This window comes from Brienomyrus brachyistius, chromosome 9, assembly GCF_023856365.1.
Source record: "Brienomyrus brachyistius isolate T26 chromosome 9, BBRACH_0.4, whole genome shotgun sequence".
NCBI lineage: Eukaryota > Metazoa > Chordata > Actinopteri > Osteoglossiformes > Mormyridae > Brienomyrus > Brienomyrus brachyistius.
Genome location: NC_064541.1, coordinates 10066640 through 10080728, shown reverse-complemented (window position 1 = coordinate 10080728; position 14089 = coordinate 10066640). Strand labels below are relative to the sequence as shown.

The window sequence follows — 14089 nt, the reverse complement described above, 5'->3', positions numbered from 1 at the left end:
ACTAAATTAATACATTATGAAGGTGCACTGAACGTTTTATGAATGCAATATAACAGCATTATGATATATTTTGTTTATATCACTGTCTATAATTCGAAAATACTCCGTTGCGAAGACCGTAAGACAGTCGTTAGTTCGGCCTGCTGCTAAATCCAAACGCTGGTCTTGTGCAAATGTGAAATGAATGATTTAAGTGAGTATTAAGTGAGCTGCAGAAGGGAAGTATAGATGATCATTTAGCCATGGCTTCATTAATTTAGCTTTATGTACCAAATAATATGTGTTAATATTCCATATTAACAAAATATGGAAGTGACAAACCTGCTTCAAGTAACCTTTGTTGTAAAATCTGAATTTGACTTCTTTAAAGAGAATAAATGCAGTGTTGTTTTTTTTTACTGAAATATATATTTTTTTCTTTGCCGTATTACAGGTGGAACCAAGAATTGACTAGAACTGGATTCCAAGGGCAGAATCAGATTTGGAATCGATAAAATCTAAAGAAGATCCAACCCTATTGCTGAGTGGGAGATTGAGAGTGATTAGGGTGGAGAGCTAACAGGAAGCTGTCGTCATCATAACAAACACGGATTGGGGACGATTCTGTGCAGGATGCCATCTACCTGTGTCCGGTCCATAAGTACTCTCACTCTCACTTGGCCCTTTGGTGGCAATGAAAGGAACTTTGATGTTTATGTTTAAATAAGCACCATTTACACTTTAAAGCTTTCTTTCTCTTAAAACACTACTTCATTCTGTGATGTTTTTCCTTTAAAATAAAACATCACATTCTTATTTCTCTAAATTGCATTTCAGTTACCAGAGCATTTAACAGTAATAGTTAAGATGAAAAAAATACAAATGTGTTGCGTTGCATGTCACTTTAAGATTCTCAGTAAGGAACCCCAGTGCTGCTAGCGGGAGAAGTTCGATTCCCCAAAATCGAACCCTGGGTTCTGCACCCTCCAGGAAAGAGGTCTGACACACCACGGTGAGCCGCCTCCCCCCCCCCCATCATATTACCCTGGCGACTAGCTCTTCCTCCCAGATTAAGCTGGGCTCCCTATCATTAAACAAAGGTCAAAAGCAGAGAGAAGGAGAGAGGAGATGTTTTGCTGTTCCTACAAGCCAAAGCCCGCCCGTGAGATCCAAGTACAGTAAAGCTGTGGGGTCTGCGCTTCATGTCTGCTTTTACTGCTCTTGTTTCTTCCTGTCCTTGGCCCTGGGCACACTGACCCCACTTCCTCTCACCCATATGGCTGCAATGTGGGAACGAAGTGGGACTCCAAAGGGAGGCGGGGCCTATCTTCCAGATGCTGTACGGACCAATGAGAGAGCGGACATGACAGGGACAGTTTTTTTTTTCTTTTTTTTTTTTTTACATTCGAGGATGCGGTTCTGTACTGTCTCCACCGTGAGGCACCTCTCCTCAGGGGTGCAGTCCGGCCCACTTAAGCATCACTCTCCTGTTGGCACCTAACACCGCAAGGTTTAATTACACAGCTGTGCTCGTGGTTAACATGACGGCCACATGTGAGTACATGTCCTCCTCCGTGTTTCCCGGGGCAACGCGGGCCGGCCATCTCATGAGCACTCACACACCTGCCGAGTGATCGGCCCCGTGACCTTGTGAACAACTGTGGTCACGCTTGGAGAGAGACACATGGAGAGGGGAGAAGGTCACCCCAGAGCCCTGCAATCCTGCGGGGAACCTGCAGATTTTGCAGGAATGGGAACCTAGAACCAGCTACAGCAGAACCATGATCCTCAATTGCCCAGCAATCTTTTGGAATCAGTGTGTAAAATCATGCCACATTAAACACCAGTCAATTAAGAGGAGGACAGAAGATTCTCCTCGGAGATTTCTCCCTCTGGCAGAGTGCTTCTCAGACAGGAAAGCACTCTGAAGACGCTACAAAAAAACGTTCTGTGTCGCTATGCTGGGGACCTGAGCTGTCAGTGCATCGCTTGTTTATGGGAACCTGCCACTTCACAGCGCGGCTGGAGGCCCAGCGAGAGAGCAGCTGCGGAGGCAGCTGACTGGCCAGGCTACAGCGTCTCCCCTGAAGCTCGGCTCTCTACGGTTTATTGAGTTTCAGGGGCACAATGTGCAAACCTCCCCCCCTGTACGGCGGTGATGTTGAATCACCGAGGTCACCTTAAACATGCCTCATCTTTTCAGGATCAGCAGCGCATCCGCTCCCGCCTCTGAGTTTAGGGATTTATGTTGTTTGTTTTTTCTTTTTTCCTTTTTGGATGGGAATTGGGATATGCGATTAGCACTCAGACGTCCAACAGGAAAAGACTGTTGGCCTAGCAACCAGGATATCTGATTCTGCGTCGCAGGGATCTGGTTCACTTAGGCAGAGAAGACAGACCAAAATAAACAGAGAAGCGGCGACGATCGGCACGTTTAGGGACGGATTCACATCGTGGGCTGCGATCTGTTATTCCGTTCCATGCAGGAAGAGCCACGTGGCAGACCTCTTTGAAAAAGATGAAGGCCATCGATAAAAGAGAGACAGCCCCCCCCCCCCCGCCCCACCCAACCCCTCCCCTCTCCTCAAAGCCAGAAAGAAAGACTTTACCTTTTTAAGTTTTTACAGCTTTTCACCGCACCAGGTACCGTCTTTCCAGTACAATATTTCCAGTAATTTCCCTTTTCCATTGACTCCTGGTTGAGTTCCAGTACCAAAAGTTCCAGCATCTACTGGGGAACTTTTTTGGTAGTTTGGTACTTTGATGTGGGACTTCAAACACTGTCTTTGTTGCTTGGTTATGCAAATAGCCTGCCTCTAAAAAACAATATGATCACCATCTTGATACAAAATTGCGATGCCTGGACAAATGAAGAGACCCAACTGTAAATCGCGATCTGGTTGGAAGAACAGATACAACAAGATCAGGATGGTATGACAAGGAATAAAGTATAATATACCAGGGCGGCACAATATTGGAATTTTTCCAGAAATCACAATGTGAATTTTGTTTTAACAAATACTGGGATATTTATAGAGCAAAAAAACTTTCTCACAAACCCGTCTAGGACTGATTTAATCAGCAAGTGCGAAAATGATTATGATTGTCTGGGAGAACGCATGCCGCGCTCTTGCAAAAGCAGCGGAGGTAAACTTAGTATACTTAGTAAACTAAATATATACTAGATCATCAGAGGAAGGATCATCAAAATCGCAGAGGTAGCTGAGGTTTCGTCCCATGACAGAGTAAAAACGTTTCCGCGAGACTTAAACTCCCTGCGATGTAAAATCCATGCCAAACTGAAGGTGTGGAAAAGCCTGATCTTAATATCGCACGCTGTCCAGTCCTATAAAACACTACAGGCATTTTCTGAATTCCGTACAAAATTTCCCGCCTTGTGCTGTGACGTCATTCAGCACTGATACCGGAAGAAGAAAACATTAAATAAAATCTGGCTGCGTGGATTTTATGGATGATATGATGGTCATGGAGAAGCTCGAAAAACAAAGATATAACTTATAATTAATATAATTAATCTCAAGTCAATGGAACAGTGTGCTTCAGTAATGTCAAGAGAAGCTCTTTAACCGTTAATTACTGCTCGTTTCATCTGTGACCATCGTTATCCACTTAGCGAAGCTGATCCGAAGGAAGCCCGCTGTTACATTCAAATGGAATACAAACATTTTCTTTCAGAGTCTGAAATTCCCCTAAAGAAACGATCGTGACCAATCTCATGACCCGCCAAATGTAAGATTAAAGGAAGATCATAAAGCACATTCATAACCGCACCCTTGTCAATAAATTACACTTTTGTTTCTGTTCATAGTTTTCGCAGGAAACAGTTTGTGATATGAGAGTATAAACTGGAGGAACTGGGCTTGGTTACATCAGGGCCTCTTTGTGGAGTCATTTTCTGTGAGAAAATTGGCTCAGTTAAGCTATCTGCATTTGTATAACATTCAGTCGAGTTTTTGGGGGGTGGAGAAGGCGCAGAGAGTACACTAGGGACATTGGGGGCTGGCGAAAATGCACTAGTGAGCCCCCACGATCAATCCCTTCCTGCCGCAGCTGTTCTGGGCCGTTAGCCGTTAGCATGGGAAGCTGCCCCCTGCCCATGCTGTTAGCATGTGACTTAGCAGTGGGCTTCGTGCTGGGTGGGTGTCTGAGCGATTTCAGCATCAGTGCTGTAACAGCCGTAGCTGAGATTTTTCAGAATTAACAAATGAGGAAGGTGATCTTTGACAGTCAGCCTAACAAAGCAGAAATGTCCTACTAGCACACGAGTTCTAATCCAAAAAACAAGCATCACATCTTTACCTTTGTCCAGGGCAAAGACATGACTTTTTTATGAAGAAAAAAACTCACTTTTTTTTTTATTAATAATGGTTATTTAGCAGAATGTTAATTCAGTCTGTGTTTGTGTCTGTGTGGCTTTGTATGCACGTGTCTGTCTGCCTGTGTGTTTGTGTGTCTAACTTCTGCTGCTCTCACTCTTGAATAGACTATAACTCTCCTTTGGACTTTTTCTCACTAAAATTTCCATCTTACTCTCTGGGGAAGTGAGGGAGGTGAAACTGCCATTACGGTTTCTGTGCAAATTCACCCACCTTCACAACATGTTCCTGTACTGTTAACAATACCAGGAAGTAATTAAGCATGAGACAAAATGCACCTGGAAGTTAACTATTGTCATAATTTCTGCGAGTGTAAAAACACAGTCACACACACACACACACACACACACACACACACACACGTGATGGATACACCCCAAGAGTTCTTAGAATCCCAGTTTCTCCTGTGTTGTACAGGTTTCCTGCAAAAACAATGGTTCTCTCCACAGACCAAAGACCTGCAGGTATGGTAACTGGTCTCCCTAAATTCCCAGTGTGCCCTGTGCTGCTTGGGATGGCTCCAGGCCTCCATTACCTGGTCCAGGATAAGCTACCGCAAGACAGATAGATAAAGAGATATAGAAATGAAGACACAGTGACAATAAGAAGAGGACAGTTTGGTGAAATTATTGTGAAGAGGATAAGGCGGTTTGTGATAACTGAAAATGATATAATATAAAGCGTTATTTTTACAGAGCGCACACTTTCTATAAAATTAAGCGGTGCCAATTTACTAGTAGGTATTAAGCATTTGGGGAGTTAATATTGACAAAAGGCCCTAAAGTGAGTGAGATAGGACATTAAGTCGGCATTAAGTGAGCTGCCTACACATTTGTGAATTCACTTATTAGGGGTCCAAGCAGCCAAGCTCATGAGGGACTGTTGTCTTTTCACCTGATTGTCTGAAGCGACGTACAAGTGAGGAAAGCTTGGGATCAGAGTGCAGGATCAGGCAGAACCCAGCACTCTGGAGAAATTGGGTTAGGGGGCTTGCTCAAGGGCCCAATGATGCGGGATGATGCTACACGACTCACACCGATAATTAACTTTCAGGTTGAGGGTCAGAAGCTTTTAGAGAAAAACAGTCGTCAAACTGTGCAATTTATACAGCTAAGTTGTCCGTCTAAGAGCAGGTACCGTATTTTTAATCTGGGTGCAACTTTTAAGGAACGTATGTAATTTCAGATGCAGTCTAAGTTATAAATGAATAGAGTGTTATAACACTAGTTGAGACTCCGGCACCCCAGGAAACAGTCACAGGCCAGCGCCTTCGTAACGATTAACAGGCCGACAGCAGAACCGCGACAGCAGAACTGCGACTGGAGGGTCGCAGCCTGCTCCCCAAGCCTTGGTCCCGTTAATCCCACCTACCACCCCTCCCAGACATCCCACAATCCCTTCTCAGTCCCTTGCTAAACCATCCCTAACCCCCGCAGCTGGGATCGCCCCGTGTCATCCAGCAGTAGCTATGCGGTGTGCACAAGCACGTGCGGAAATCCAGCAGCAACGTGCAACAGCCTGCCGTGGTGACAGAGTGACAGGCGAGTCCGTTTCACCTCTCTGCACTCTTCTGTTTTAAATAACAGTTGTTAAACATGCGACGATAACCCCACTCTCGTTTGTAATATGGAAGCTACATCCGGGCAGCTGTACAAGACGTGGCAGATTTTCAAATGGTACAAAATGTGGTTTTACCGGTGTTTTCCATCTGGCCCTTAAGAAACACGTGCACAGAGGCAGTTTCTCTCTCTCTCACACACACACACACACACACACAGAAATGTTCACCAGAGTGCCTCACGGATACACTGCAAATCAAATCGAGGAGAACAGATCTCTCGACAGTACGCAGACACGCTCGAAAGAAACCTGGATTCGATTAAGTTCTTCTGTTCTCAGGCTGACCTTCGCTTTTAATAAAAGCTATAGGATGCAGAATAATGGACACAGGTGCTTTAACAAGGGGAGTAAAATAAACCCTGACTTCATTAATATTGGTAACTCAAATTTTCTGAAAAGAAAGTTTAGGGAGTGTGGAGTGCATGGCAGGATGTGGATGAGCGACGACTCAGGGCTGGGTCTAGGAGAGTGCCGGCATTTCCATGGCGACCGATGGCTAGCCCCTTACTTACTGCTAACCTGCTTGATGGATCCCAGCTGGCCTGTGTTTGAATAATTGCTCAGTTAGGGGTTTTTACTGGCTCAGCTGGGAGGATGTGGGGAAGCATGGAGAAAGGAGCCTCCATGCGTGGGGCTCTGGGTGGGGCTTTACGTTCGTATTTAAGCTGTTCGTTATAGTTTAAGGCGCTTTGGTTAGTGCTGAAAGTCAGTCCTTATCAGTTTGTTATTTAAAAAGACCTATTTGTTTTAATTAAACCACTCAGACTGCGACCCCAACACACAATGTGCTTCGTACCATTAGATATTTACAGATATTTAAATGTAAAAGAGAGCGTAAAGTTACACGAGGCAATGCATGGCAGGCAAGATATGGCGGAAAAGCTGGGGAAAAAAATCACGGAAAATCGGCAACGATGCGGATGACGGGAAACGCTGAGGCGGCAGAGCAGCTGACAGGGGCAGATGTAAAGTCGCCGCTATTTCTGTGACGCCTCCTCTGATGCGGCTGTGTTCGCGTAAAGGTCCGTGGGAGACTGGAGGGGGGGGGGACGGCATCCACAGCAGCGGTAGCAGAAAGGAGGACAAAGACCGAGCGCCCGTTCACTTAGACTCAGACCTTTGGTGGTGTCACTGCATACTGGCGCCAGAATTTGGCCGAATCCAGAAAATATTTTTCATAATCCTTAATCAGCCCAGAAAAAAGGAGGTGGGCCCATGTCCCTCGGGAGGGCGGGTCCTCCGCCAATCTGGTGAGCTCCCCCCAGCCCGCTTAGTCTTCCACCTGCCCTACCCCAAGCTTTCTCCTTAATCCCAGCGATTAACAGGTCATTACCATTCTGTCTAATTTTCCCTGAATATCTCACCGGCCTAACTGCATGGGGGTACTGTCAGGCAATGTTGACCCACTCAGGGGAACTGGCTCCCGGGGTGTCCATCCTACCCAGAATGCAGCTGTTCGGCGACTCTGGTTTCGTATGAGGAATGAAGATGGGAGACAGGCTCCACCGAGACAGAAACAGCCTCCCTGAAAACCTTCCTCTCTGGCAGGAAACACACACACACACACACACACACACACACACACACATAGTCCATGTATTTATATCTTTATAGGGATTCTCCATTCATTTCTATGCGCATAACCCCGGCTTCATTAATATGTCTAACTGAAATGTATGAGAGTGCACCCAACACAAACACGACGACCCCAACCCCACCCAGCCCTAACCTTAGCCATAAGTAACCAAACTACATACATGACTTCTGGCTGTTTTACTTTCTTGATTGCATTCACATATTTTTATAAAATTGAGGTTATTCTTGCGAAGACTGAAAAAATGTCACGCACACACAAACCTATTGTTTCTCTTTGCATTATGTGTAATTTAGCCAGTTTAACGGAAACCTGCTTATTCCCTGGGAAATCTACGTAACATACAAACACACTACACATGCAGACTGACCGTCCTCCATCTTACTCCCACGGCTGGATATTTCCACAATGTCATTCCTTCCTGACTCTGCGTGTGTCCGCCTTGCGCTTGTGTTTAACTGCTGAATCCTTTTCCCAGTAAATAGCACCTATGCTGGATTATCTGCAAATACTCTGAATAGGTTGAATGTTTATTAGCGCCATTAGAAATCCTATGAAAGTCACTGAAGTCAATTCATATCTGCACAGGCGACGCAGTTAATGGAGAATCTTGAAGATCGTCATGCTTTCTGAGCTCAGGGAGCAAACTGAGGATCCATTCAGTCCCCTAAAAAGGCATTTCAGACTTGCGTTGTTAATCCGTTACAAAGGACGTCTTGTTCTTTGTTTAATGAAATACAAAAAAATGCGTAAGAAACGCCTCAAACCTCTAACTGTTAGAAACATACCAGTGAGAGAGAGAGTTCAACGACTGGGCAAAGTATGCATTTTGTGTAGTGACCAGTTTAACCTCCGAACAGTACAATGAGTACATCCATCCACCGTCTCCTGCTCAGGGTCACAGGGGGACCTGGAGCCTATTGCAGGCAGCACATATACACCTTAACTATTACTGCACCTAATACATAATAAATGCCATCAATCAGGTATTGCTCAATAAATAGTGATAATGTTAGAACACTACCAATGTCCTGCTTTATCTAATTACAAGTTTTTACATTCTTTTCAGTGGCAATATACATATATACACATATACAGAGCATAGATTTATAATGAATTATTTTAATATCTAAAAACAAGCTTCACCAGCCACTTAAACTATAATTACCACCCAATGCTTTAAAATACATTTTTCCAGCAAGCAAATAATATAAAAGGCCTCAGCGTCCGTGGTTAATGAAGGTCTCAGCAGCAGCCTGCTTAATGTAGCCGTTCCAGATAATCTGTGGTCACGAGTGTCTCTTTAACCTTTAAATAATAAATTATATGGACAATGATTCCTGCAGCTTCCTTCAGCAGAATAACATAATTAGTTTAAATGTCTTTGGTGCAGCTAAATTGGAAATCATTTATGAGAAATCTATTAACTAAATACCTAGATGTACTTCAATATCGATATGGAAATTGCAGTGGAATAACGAGCAATAATCCGATGCAATACCAATAATAAACACTAGGTGGCTCCAATCACAATTCATGTGGATCGTCCACCATAAATCTGGGAAATAGCCCACTGTACATTAAACATGCACGTATTTAACTAAAATACCGAGAAAGTTTGCGAATCGTAATGAAGCAGCAGCGTGGCTCCTCTCGGGTATATAGATCAAAAACTGATTTAACCGAGTATGACACATTTCTGTACCGTGTTTACATAATTAAATTAATCTAGTACAGTACTTTTTCAATCCAGCACAGTTCAGAGATATTTACAACAATAAATATTTACTTACAAGAACACCAAAGGCACAATAATTATTACATCGCCAAATGCACCATTCTGAAATGATTATGAAACGACGGTATTAAGGACAGTCTTAAACGGGTGTACGTTATACAACCTTCCGCTTTAAAGAACACTATTCCGGGAAGAAGAAATGTCGAGTCGCCGAGTAAAACAATCACAAAGATGATTCCTGAATTTCACCACTGACACCCCATTACTCCACCTGAGCGATAGAAGAGAAATTCAAAATAACTTAAGCTAGATTTCCATTACATCCAATTGCAGCGACCGTCATACCAGACTGCGATCCTTCAAAATAACAAGCGAAACCTTTAAATAGTAACATAACTTCCTTACCAGCCTGCTTCGTGTCAGTAAGACAATAATACCTCTTCTCCGCTACGCAGACGCACGTCCGAGGGCTACAATGTTACATTTCGTTCCCTTGAGTCTTATCGATCCTTTCTTTTCCTACGCGAATCTCCCGAGGTTGCGCTGGCGGCGCCTTTTCGTTCCTTCGGCGTTATACCGGTTCTTAAAGTTCTGCTCGCCTGACGCACCTCGCAGGTCCCCGCCGCTTGTGCCGTGCAGAAACCAGGCTGCTCGGGTGACGTCCCTGAAACTAAGTAAGGATGACAAGTAGCTGGAAGAGCAGGGGGCGGGGGACGTGTCCAGATCGGCCCTGGCCATTACACTGATTGACTGCAAACGCCAGCGGCCATCAGGTGAACGCAATAGCTGAACCTTTATTCTACAGACCCATACAGGCGTTTTGGGTTTCAGACGCACAACATTAACATGGACATTATCACATATAATATATATTTTTGATCTGAATAAATCAAATACATCAAAACTGTTACGCACAGACGATAGTTGATTAAAAATGATTTAATCTGTACGTTACGATGCTACCGTGTATATAGCACACAATACATTGAATTATTTTAATATAACCTACATATTTTGCTGCATATGTCTACACAATAATCACAATATCCACCGGTCATGTCCATATTATTTGTTTATAAAATTAGTTTCTGCACTCTGTGATTCTTGATCCATGTCTTTAGGGATATCAGTTAAATTATTTGTACACATTATTTTTTTTATTATTTTATTTGTACAAATAAAAATGCAACGTAACAGTAGGCTACACTAAGAAATAGTTAACACAAATAAGACTAACTCTCTCCACACGTTAAACTAAAATGTGAAGTTTAAACAATATGGATTTTATTAAAACAGCCAGTATCAAACGAAAAAGTAACTTCTAAAGAGCTGATCGCTCGCCATTAATCACAGAGCATCTTCGCAAACTTCATAACTAAAGAGATCAACCTCCAACACAACCCCCCCCCCCCCCAACACACCCTTACTTTACAACCCCTTATATCCCCCCACCCCCACCCAGGTTCCTCGGCTAATTTTCTAAAACTCTGCTTGTTGTAAATTTTTCATCACCGGCGTTGCTTTTTAATTATTAAATCCCCGATGTTCCGTGTTTGTTTCACATTCTGACGTCGTACAGTTGATTTTTTTTTGTTTGGCTTAACATGGTCTACGCACAGGAAAGAGGTTATGATCTTACTGCTACTGTGATTACGGTAACATCACTATTATTTAAATATCCGACCTAAATAGTTACAAACTGGAAAAGGTCGTTATCTCCAGTAAGTGTAGTAAAGATTACTGTGTGCGCTCAGATTAGGATTTGACGCATTTCGGGACTAATGAATTTCCTCGTCATTCCCACATATTTGTCATCATCGCTTAGGCAGTGCAACCTTTGCCACTTTGTGACAGACTGAACGTTGATATCAGGCGACCTAAAAATGTCCAAAAGGACGGCCCAGTATACCTCTGTCCTGAAATCGATGCATTTCTTGGCAGATGGAAAGTTTATTATTCTCAAGTTATAAGTACTTTCCCCCATCCACACAGAGGAAGTTTTCTAAGCATTTTCTGCAGCCAGAGACATCGCAAAACAGCAGTTAGTAACAAATAACATGAAAACTTACCTTTGCGTGTATTCAATTTCAGTAAGGACAGATAAAGAAAAAAACCGAAGGTGAAACCATGCGCTGTAAATGGAACTGCACATGATTGAGTGAGCCGATTCCATTTTTTACAAAGGGGAATTGTCTGAGGTCAGACACACTATTGTACAAATAAATGAAGCTTGAAGGCAACTGTCAAAAGTATAGGTCTTTTTAAAAATCTACGGACAAGATCTGACCGATGGCCAGCTACAGCTGTGGAAAAACTGGTTTTAAAAAAACACCGGGTTGGCTGCCACACCTTTCCATGTCAACCGTTGGTATCTCCCGTATTAAATGCGTTGGCTGTCTACTATTGTCTCATCAGCACAAAGTTCTTGTGATGTACGTGAAGTCGGTGTGAGGCTTGAATGCGCTGCCAAGCCTGCTGACCCATAGCCCCCATCCTTTTATTCATTTATTTTGCAGCTGTATACGAGCATATAGTTTTATGCATGTTGTTCTGAAAGTTTATTTGCACTACTGCCGCAGTCGAATGTGTCAGGAGCTGTTAAATAATTCATGCTGGCGATTTTGGGCGTGTACTTAATTTAGCCTTGAATTCAGTATTTTTAGATATTCTTAATTAATGATCAGAACTTCTTAATCATCACAACAATTATGGCAGTTCACGTCATTTAACGTGTCGTATAAATCAAGTTACTGTCTGGAATAAGGTATCATGGCATTCTTTGTGTTACAGTTTAGTATATGGGTTCGCTGCGTGTGTGTGTGTGTGTGTGTGTGTGTGTGTGTGTGTGTGTGTGTGTGTGTGTGTGTGTGTGTGTTGTTGGTGCTAGTATGCCAGCCTGTACTGCTTATGAATGTCTAATATCCAGGTTGCATGAAAATATGGCGGTAAGACTGGGAAAGACTTGATGCGTTACTTTTAACAATAGAAGGTTTAAACGGCTCTGGAATTGCTAGGAGTTTTTAATTTGCATACGCGTATCTGGCATTTTGCTAAAGATCGTTCTCAGCCAGGTTAGTGATACGGTTTGCTGACCTCATTTTCTAACGCCGCCAGTTGCCCACATCTGTAACACATATTCACCTCTCCTTTGCCTGCAGTTGCTGTGAGGCGTTATGGGACTGAATTCAACAATAAGACTTTAGGCTTCGTATCCTGATTGGAAGGGCAATAGAGGAGTAATGGTGCCAAAGAAGCTCAAAAAGTTTTTAAAGGCGGATATAACTGAAAGCAGTGTTAGATACAGGTATCCGTACTCCTCACTGCATTACCACCCCCCCCCCATTCAACGAGCGCAAGCAGTACAATTGACCTTAGAAAGATATGTACATTTAAGAATTACCTCTGCAATTGTACACTGTTTCACACTATTGGATTTTTAAATTGCTGACTTGCTAAAAGTAGCCGTGTTGCATAACGATGCATGTGTTTCGATAATTAGTATTGCCTGGGACTCCTGCGCAGTGAAAGACTTCTTGCATCTTACAAAGCGACAGGCAGCAGCATCATAAACATCATACAGCTGTGTATGAACAGGCCACACTGCCTGCAGCAAGTCTTGATGTGGGACATATGGTGACTACTGCCATGTGTCATCTGGCTGTCTACATTATCACTGCCCTTTTCACTGGAACTAGGGGGGTCTGGGAAGTTGGAAACTTTCCATATGAATTAAGGGGAAATATACAGAAATGAATGGGAATAAACTGTACATCTGCAAAATTGCAGGTTAGCTTATAACAGGGAATTTAAATGTAGATGGCGCTAATAGTGATATAATTGTGTAACCAGGTGCTTCTGGGTAATTATGTCTGCGTAAAGTCACCCCAAAATAAGCATCTGCATCAAAGTGCACTGTGTATAGGTCATATTCTATGTTGTATTATTCATAGAGTTTGCTTTCTTTCCCATGAGTTCAAAGCAGTTCAGTATTTCCAAAATTTCCCAGCTTAAATTCCCATGGAAAGTTTCTGGAAGGTTTCCAGCCCTAGTTCCCATGGGAAGTTTCTGGAAGGTTTCTGGAAATTTACCAAAAGTCTTCCTACCCTTTGCAACCCTAATTGAAACTTTCCGAAACAGCTCTGTACTCATCAGTAGTTGCACAAAGGCATAGTTTTCACTGTCACCTATATGCTGTGGAAAAAAAAAGTCATTTGTGCTAAAGGTAGCTTCTGACAACTGTTGATCACTGAAATGTTTGAGGGATTGTGTCTGAGCTTATTCAGTGATGATCCGTCTGGCAAATTCCCATCCATCAATTCTATCCCATGAGCTCAGTTCCAGGTGTTTGCACATATGCAAGACTTCCTGCTATTGTGTTCAATTATATCAGCGTTACAGTCTTTAATCTCATCACAAAGCTGGGGAACTACATCTCGGTGTTTTTTAAATCTGCCTTTCAGCTGCAGGTGTTGTTGATGTCTCTCTGACATTCAGCATTGTTTGCTCCCACTGCCTGGGTGACTCCCTCCGTCACCTCGGGTAACCAGGGAAAAACAAAACACACGTGACACGAGTGTGTTAAGGCGATATGACTCAATGCTGAATGGCGGCGTGCTCTTATCAGGGGAATTAAAACTTTATAGCCCTCGAAGGACCCATTCCTCTCAACTCACGCTGACTGCAATTGTATGGTACAGTTCTGTGCATTCAAACATGAGATGTACACTTTCACAGAAAGTCTTGGGGCGTTATTTATTTCTG

At 43.2% G+C, this 14089-nt stretch overlaps 1 protein-coding gene across 7 annotated transcripts in view; it reads right to left on the bottom strand.

The window, feature by feature from the left end:
* The window catches only part of LOC125749154 (zinc finger protein 516-like), a 35902-nt gene extending 24355 nt beyond the window's left edge, over window positions 1-11547 (bottom strand). The window contains exon 1 of one of the 7 annotated variants that reach the window (XM_049026102.1): window positions 11398-11547. The gene's annotated coding sequence lies outside the window, so the exon portion shown is untranslated. The other 6 variants (XM_049026101.1, XM_049026109.1, XM_049026105.1 and 3 more) reach the window with 6 other exon arrangements.
* Between the last annotated feature and the right edge of the window lie 2542 nt (window positions 11548-14089).